This window comes from Syngnathoides biaculeatus, chromosome 20, assembly GCF_019802595.1.
Source record: "Syngnathoides biaculeatus isolate LvHL_M chromosome 20, ASM1980259v1, whole genome shotgun sequence".
In the NCBI taxonomy this organism is placed as follows: domain Eukaryota; kingdom Metazoa; phylum Chordata; class Actinopteri; order Syngnathiformes; family Syngnathidae; genus Syngnathoides; species Syngnathoides biaculeatus.
In genome coordinates this window covers 15982847-15991322 of record NC_084659.1, presented here as the reverse complement: position 1 = coordinate 15991322, position 8476 = coordinate 15982847, and the positions used below count along the sequence as shown (strand labels likewise).

At 44.1% G+C, this 8476-nt stretch overlaps 1 non-coding gene across 1 annotated transcript; it reads left to right on the top strand.

The window, feature by feature from the left end:
- The first annotated feature begins 1856 nt into the window (after nt 1–1856).
- On the top strand, nt 1857–1929 carry trnas-uga (transfer RNA serine (anticodon UGA)). Its single transcript has one exon. It is a non-coding gene; the product is annotated as a tRNA-Ser (tRNA).
- Nucleotides 1930–8476: the final 6547 nt, after the last annotated feature.

Sequence of the window (8476 nt, the reverse complement as noted above, 5' to 3'; positions counted from 1 at the left end):
CAACCTGGTTTAATCTCTCCTGTTTTATAAGAGAGACAGATTCACAGATTCTCTTCACAATTACTCTCAAACTCTTCCCACTCAGTAGTCTCACAAACAACAGGAAATATAGCACAAAAACAAATAACATCTGATTTAGATTGCAACAGATGAAAAGAATAGAAAAAACTTGCAATAAACTTGCATGGCTGTTTAAAGAAGACACATTCCCGGATGTTCATGGATTTCTCTTCAGAATTACTCTCAACACTCTGCACCATCAAGAACACAAACGGTCACCACGCGGCTTCTGCTGACACTCATTCACACTGCACAAAACACATGGCCACCTACAAATGATGCACACGGACCTCGACGTCTCTACTTCTCCAGCGAGCCAGTTATGTTTTGATATTAATGAAACACATTCAACGCCGTGCCTCTGTGACGACACCCCGCTTTGCAAACGTTTGCAACTAATTTTATATTCACATTCTACAACAAACAAATGAAAACATGAATAGAAAAAAATGTGTATCTTCCACACCAGAATCCTTACACAGGAGGAAGTAATTTCTTCACCACATGATAAATATGGCTTCAATAAAGCACGCAGCCTACTTTCGTGTTTCTCAGATCTTCCAACAATTCAATGGCATTTTCTTCCCTACAATGAACATTTTTTAACAACACAATGACGTTGACAGAACAAAAAAGAATAAAATGACAGATAAAGTGCTGGCCTTTCAATAAAACTGCGCTTCCACAAGTGTTCCTATTAGAGCGCACGATGATCACACATTACATAAACTCAATAGTAGTGGATGTAATTGCAACCAAGACAAGTCTCTGACTTGCCTGACCAGTGATTCAGTATCAAAAAGGTTGCACTGTATTGTCATTCAAGTCAGGAGTGGGGGAATTTTCAACCATCTTCACCATGGTTCTTTGATAGAGTTGCAACCAGGCAACAGTTCCCACCCTCATGGATCTGAAATAGCTCATTTGGGAGAGCATAGACTAAAGGTCCCTGATCAATCCCTGGTTTCACAGCATTTAGTACAGAATTATGTGCTTTTTGGCTCTTATGAAACATCTGGTTATGTTTTGTCGGCATGTTTGTGGTTCTTTATAGAGTTGCCACCAGGCAACAGTTCCTACCCTCATGGAGCCGAATAGCTCAGTTAGGAGAGCGTTAGCTGAAGTCTAAAGGTCTCTTGTTCAATCCCTGGTTTCAGCATTTAGTACAGAATTATGTGCTTTTTGGCTCTTATGAAACATCTGGTTATGTTTTGCGGCATTTGTTGGTTCTTTGATAGAGTTGCAACCAGGCAACAGTTCCTACCCTCATGGTCTGAAATAGCTCAGTTTGGAGAGCATTAGACTAAAGGTCCCTGATCAATCCCTGGTTTCAGCATGAGTACAGAATTATTGCTTTTTGCTCTTATGAAACATCTGGTTATGTTTTGCGGAATGTTTTGGTTCTTTGATCGAGTTGCAACCAGGCAACAGTTCCCACCCTCATGGATCTGAATAGCTCATTGGGAGAGCATAAAGACAAAATACCTAAGGTCCCTGGTTTCAGCATTTGTACAAATTATGTGCTTTTTGGCTCTTATGAAACTCTGGTTATGTTTTGCGGAAGTTGTTGGTTCTTGTCTTGATCGAGTTGCAACCAGGCACATTTCCCACCCTCATGGATCTGAATACTCAGTTGGGAGAGCAGAAGACAAAAGACCAAAGGTCCCTGGTTTTCCAGCATTTAGGACAGAATTATGTGCTTTTTGGCTCTTATGAAACATCTGGTTATGTTTTGCGGAATGTGTTTTGGTTCTTTGATAGAGTTGCAACCAGGCAACAGTTTCCTCCCCTCATGAGCTGAAATAGCTCAGTTGGGAGAGCATTAGATCTGAAGATCTAAAGGTCCTGTTTCAATCCCTGGTTTCAGCATTTAGTACAGAATTATGTGTTTTTTTTTCGGCACTTATTAAACATCTGGTTATGTTTTGCGGAATGTTTTGGTTCTTTGATTGAGTTGCAACATCAACAGTTCCCACCCGCATGGATTCTGAAATAACTCAGTTGGGAGAGCATCAGACAAAGACCTAAAGGTCCCCTGGTTTCAGCATTTAGTACAGAATTTGTGCTTTTTGGCTCTTATGAAACATCTGTTTTAAGTTTTTGTGGCTGTTTTGGTTCTTTGATAGAGTTGCAACCGGCAACATTCCTACCGTCATGGAGCTAGATAGCTCAGTTGGGAGAGGGTGAGACTGAGATCTAAAGTCCGGTGTAAATTCCTGGTTTTAGCATTTAGTACAGAATTATGTCTTTTTGGCTCTTATGAAACATCTTGTTATGTTTTGCGGAATGCTTTGGTTCTTTGATAGAGTTGCAACCAGCAACAGTTCCCACCCTCATGGATCTAAATATCTCAGTTGGGAGAGCATATGACAAAGACCTAAAGGTCCCTGGTTTCAGCATTTAGTTTCAGAATTATGTGCTTTTTTTGGCTCTATTAAACATCTGGTAAGTTTGTTCCGCATGTTTTAGTTTTTAACAGTTGCAACCAGCAACAGTTCCCACCCTCATGGAGCGGAAATAGCTCAGTTGGGAGAGCTTGACTGAAGATCTGAAGGTCCCCTGGTTCAATCCCTGGCTTCACAGCATTTAGTACAGAATTATCTGCTTTTGGCTCTTATGAACATCTGCTTATGTTTTGCGGCATGTTTTGGTTCTTTGTGAGTTGCAACAGGCAACATTCCCCACCCTCCTGGATCTGCAATAGCTCAGTTGGGCAAGCATAAGACACAAACCTAAAGGTCCCTGTTTTCAGCATTGAGTACAGAATTAATGTGCTTTTTGGCTCTTATGAAACATCTGGTTATGTTTTGCGGAATGTTTTGGTTCTTGATAGAGTTGCAACCAGGCAACAGTTCCCACCCTCATGATCTGCAATAGCTCAGTTGGACAGCATAAGACAGAAGACCTAAAGGTCCGGGTTTTCAGTCATTGAGTACAGATATGTGCTTTTTGGCTCTTATGAAACATCTGGTTATGTTTTGCGGAATGTTTTGGTTCTCTTTGATAGAGTTGCAACCAGGCAACAGTTCCCACCGCTCATGGAGCTGAAATGCTCAGTTTGGGAGAGCATAAGACAAAATACGTACAAGTCCCTGGTTTCAACATTTCAGCATTTAGTACAAAATTATGTGGTTTTTTTGGCTCTTATGACAGCTGTTATGTTTTGCGGAATGTTTTGGTCTTTGATAGAGTTTCAACCAGCAACAGTTTCCTACCCTCATGGAGCTGAAATAGCTCAGTTGGGAGAAGCTAAGACAAATACGTAAAGTCCCTGGTTTCAGCTTAGTACAAAATTTATGTGTTTTTGCTTCTTATGAACATCTGGTATGTTTTTTGGCGGAATGTTTTGGTTCTTTGATAGAGTTGCAACCGGCAACAGTTCCTACCCTCATGGAGCTGAAATAGCTCAGTTGGGAGAGCGTTAGACTAAAGGTCCCCTGGTTCAATCCCTGATTTCAGCATTTAGTCCCGAATTATGTGCTTTTTTTGGCTCTTATGAAACATCTGGTTTGTTTTGCGGCATGTTTTGGTTCTTTGATAGAGTTGCAACCAGGCAACAGTTCCCACCCTCATGGAGCGGAAATAGCTCAGTTGGGAGAGCGTTAGACTGAGATCTGAAGGTCCCCTGGTTCAATCCCTGGCTTCAAGCATTTAGTACAGATTATTCTGCTTTTTGGCTCTTATGAAACATCTGTTTATGTTTTGTGGCATGTTTTGGTTCTTTGATAGAGTTGCAACCAGCAACAGTTTCCCTACCGTCATGGAGCGAGATAGCTCAGTTGGGAGAGGGTGAGCTGAAGATCTAAAGGTCCCCTGGTTCACTCCCTGGTTCTCAGCATTTAGTACAGAATTCTGTTGGTTTTTGGCTCTTATGAACATCTGGTTATGTCTTGCAGAATGTTTTGTTTTTGACAGAGTTGCAACCAGGCAACTGTTCCCACCCTCATGGAGCTGAAATAGCTCAGTTGGGAGAGCGTTAGACTAAAAGTCCCTGGTTCAATCCCTGATTTCAGCATTTAGTCCAGAATTATGTGCTTTTTTGGCTCTTATGAAACATCTGGTTATGTTTTGCGGCATGTTTTGGTTCTTTGATAGAGTTGCAACCAGGCAACAGTTGCTCCCCTCATGGAGCTGAAATAGCTCAGTTGGGAGAGTGTTATACTGAAGATCTAAAGGTCCCTGGTTCAATCCCTGGCTTCAGCGTTTAGTACAAAATCATGTGCTTTTTGGCTCTTATTTAACATCTGGTTATGTTTTGTGGAATATTTTGGTTCTTTGACAGGCAACAGTTCCTACCCTAACGGATCTGAAATAGCTCAGTTGGGAGAGCATTAGACAAAAGATCTAAAGGTCTTTGGTTCAATCCCTGGTTTCTGCATTTAGTATAGAATTATGTGCTTTTTTTGGCACTTATTAAACATCTGGTTATGTTTTGTGGCATTTTTTTGGTTCTTTGATAGAGTTGCAACCAGGCAACAGTTTGCTTGCCTCAAGGAGCTGAAATAGCTCAGTTGGGAGGAGCTTAGAACTGAAGATCTAAAGGTCCCCTGGTTCAATCCCTGGCTTCAGCTTTAGTACAGAATTATGTGCTTTTTGGCTCTTATTAAACATCTGTTTATGTTTTCCGGCATGTTTTGTTATTCGACGGGTTGCAACCAGGCAACAGTTCCTACCTCATGGACTGAATAGCTCAGTTGGGAGAGCATTAGACTGGACGATCTAAGGTCCCCTGGTTCAATCCCTGGTTTCTGCATTAGTATAGAATTATGTGCCTTTTTTGGCACTTATAAACATCTGGTTTTGGTTTTGCGGCATGTTTGGGTTCTTTGACAGAGTTGCAACCAGGCAACATTTCTCTCTCCTCACTGTCCTGAATAGCTGAGTTGGGAGAGCGATAGACTGAAGATCAAAGGTCCCCGTTTCAAATCCCTGGTTTTTCTGCACTTACTACAGAAGCATGTGCTTTTTTTTTGTTCTTATTAACATCTGGTTATGTTTTGTGGCATGTTTGGGTTTCTTTGACGGATTTGCAACCAGAGGCAACAGTTACGACCCTCACAGAGCTGAAACAGCTCATTTGGGAGAGCGATAGACTGGAAGAGCCAAAGGTTTGAGTTCAATCCCTGGTTTCAGCAGTTACTACAGAAGTATGTGCTTTTTTTGCACTTATTAAACAATCTGGTTATTTTTGCTTCAGCCTAACTGCAAGGGGCCACGGTGGAGGTGAGCAGAGTGGGAGTTCAATGGCAAACTCTGTGATGAGTATTTTGCTTCCGAGGGTTGGTGTCTCCCCACATAAGCGGCAATGTCCACGTGGCGGAGTGGGAAGGCAAGGAAGGTAGAGAAGGTAGAGGGGTCTAACGGACGAAGCTCTGGAGTGGGGGGAGGTGCAAGAGCTGATCCTACTTCCGGCAGAGATGGGAGGCAGGGGAAGCAATTCTGGGGGCTTGGGGAGTTTGGGAACGAAAGCTACCCCGACAACTGTCGAGTTCCCTGTTTCTTGTTCTGGCAAAGGGGGTGATGGAAAAACCTGGCTAGATTGAAGAACTGCACGGCCCCGGGAGCAACAGAATCAGCAAAAGTGCGCTGTTTGCACTGGGACCCCCAGGGGGATCAATTGGCACGGCTGTTTCACGACATGGTTGGTCCGTGGAGTCAATCCCCGGGCTTTCAAGGAGTGCGCATGCGGCTGTTGCCGAAGTCCAAGGATCCGGATGAATTTGCGGATCCAACTGGGTGGCTCCCGTGGACGTAGGATCGGTGGTTCTGAGGCTGTTGGCGAGGTGTATGACGCTGAGGCTTATCGCGAGCCTGTCCTCTGAACCCCGGACAACGCGGTTCCTTGCTTACTCGAGTGGTTTGCGGATAACCTGGTGATCTTGTCCGAGATCATCAGGAACCTCGAGGTCTGAGGGACTCTGCTGGCGTTGTGTTCGTTGATTTTGCGAAGGCTTTTGATTCCATATCTCACGAGCATATCCTGGTTCTCTGAGAGAACGCGGTGTCGATGAATATTTGAGTTAATCCATAACTCATCTGTGGACTGCATGACAGGGTATCTTATTGTGTTACAATCCAAACAGCAATACGTCTACAAGTTGGAGTGAAGCAAGTGACCCAATGTCCCACTGCTTTTCACAACTTGGCCATGGATCCCTTTATCCATGGGCTCAAACAGGCCAGAATCCGGGCTACAATGGAGCGATATGTTTCTATTGCTATACTAGCCTTCGCTGATGATCTTGTGCTGTGAGTGGTTCGAAGGAGGGGATGGGGAGGAGTCTGGCGATGCTGGACCACTTTCTGCGACTTAACGGGGTTGAAGGTTCAACCCCGGAAGTGCCACGGGTTCATATGGACGAGGAGTGGTGATGACTGTTGAAGCCCTGAGGATCGGGGAACGCCTATACACATGATTCCTCCGGTGAATCGGTCAGTTACCTAGGAGTGCAAGTAGAATCGCAAAAATGATCAGCTCCACCGACTACTGACCCGCGTCCTGAACATCCAGGGCAGTAACCAATCGGAATGGGCAAATTGTGGGTGAACGCAGGCAGGATTCGGAGAGTGTGCCCTGAAGGGATGGGAGCACTCTCCAGGAAGACTCGGTGGGCCGCTGGTAATGTCCAGACTGGCAAAGGGCCGAAAACGTAGTTTTGGCTTCAGGTATAAGGTGTGGGGGTTGCCCAATTACGAGGGCAAAACCAGTAACTGGTGCCTGGCTGATCCAACGCTGTAGGGGTTCCGCAGAGATATTGGGATAGCTGCGCCTCTCGTTGAGGTTGTAGATGAAAATTGGTGAATGAAGTGTCCAGTGCTGTAAACAGATGGATTTAATGCTGAATTGGAAATAAAGATATTTTAAAAATATTCTACTAAGTTCCTGAACACCTGAAACAGAATTTCAAATTATTCTACTTTTGTTCCCTGCTTGATGGTAGCGCTTGTAGTCTGCAGGATGGGATTTGAGAGTGTGAGGTGGGGGGAGGTGCTTAGAGGTGATCTGCAGCCAGACTCTCTTGAGTGCAAGAGGACCAGAAATGGTGCAAGTGGTTGAGTTACGATATGAACAAAATACAAGTGTGTTCGAGTAGTCGTAAATATATTTATTATGGACTTAGCCAGGACAAAGCCAGCTCCTTACACCAGATGCAACAGTTCTTCCTAGAAGTGGCCAAGGAAAACTACCTCATAACAAAGAATGTGCTACATCATCACCAAAACTGTACCTTTGTTCATTTCAATCTGCTCACCCCTGCTTGAGACCTTGTGTGTTTTCTAATTAAAAAAAGATAATGGTAGAGGCTGTTTGCAGAACGTGGGTTTGAGTCTGTAACTGGCCTTTCTCTCACGTCCTCCTGATCAGAAGAAGACGACTTCTTGTCTGTAATTTTTGTGCAATTATTCCAGCAAGTGAGGTGATAAACTTAAAAAATGCTCTCTCATTTTTGTTTTCTTCAGGTTCTCACATGCCCCTCGAACTGCGACCATCGTATGAGACCCCCCAAATTTTTCTAGAACTTGAAAACTGCATTTCTCACAGCCAAAATTAACGAAGAAGCATACTGCAAGAACAAGGCGCACAGAAATGAAAAACATGAGCACTTGTCCTACTGGGTGTTGAAATTTCCAGAGATCTTATCGGATATTTAATTCCCGGGACCCTTTTGAGTCCTGTTCTCCTTGAGAAGGATAACCAAAGTACAAAGAACCTACAAACAAGAGCACATGACTTCATTCCTTGTCACAAGGGCAACCAGTGTGTTTTAAATGAAGGAGATAATCACATGTCTCATTAATCATTTGCCTTCAACCAACACAGAAATGTTCAATGACCCCTTTGCTTGCTACAAGGGCCACCTTGAACCACTTGTAAGCGTAATCCATAATGTGGCACTACAGATGGAACAGCTGTGCTCCTCCAGGAGTTGAACCCAGGACTTCTGACACCCAAAGCAAGAACCATACCTCCAGACCAACAAGCCACATGCGTCACCACTGCCAAAAAGTTTCGCAGCCCTGATGGTTGGGTCACCTGCCTCCACCAAACCGTGCCGATCAACTCCTAATCTCCGGCCATCACCCTGAACCATATCCCCCTTGTCACCCTTCCTCTGTGATGCCTGTGGTTCTTGTATTCCCCTTGCTTCAAATTACAAGACCACGTAGACTGAACCATTGAACTATCAACGCTATGGAGTCCTCGCTGTCGCTGCCACTTGCCTGGTTTCTGCTGTGAGAGCCTCCAAAGACGCTCCACCCTGCTGTCGACCACAGTGTACCTCTCACAAGTTTCCACAAGATATTGTGACCTACCACAGTTTCTACCACATTCATTTTGGTTGATTACCACAACTTGAAACAGTTGCGCGCAGAGATATTTCAAACAATATTTTATTATGTTGCATCGATCAAC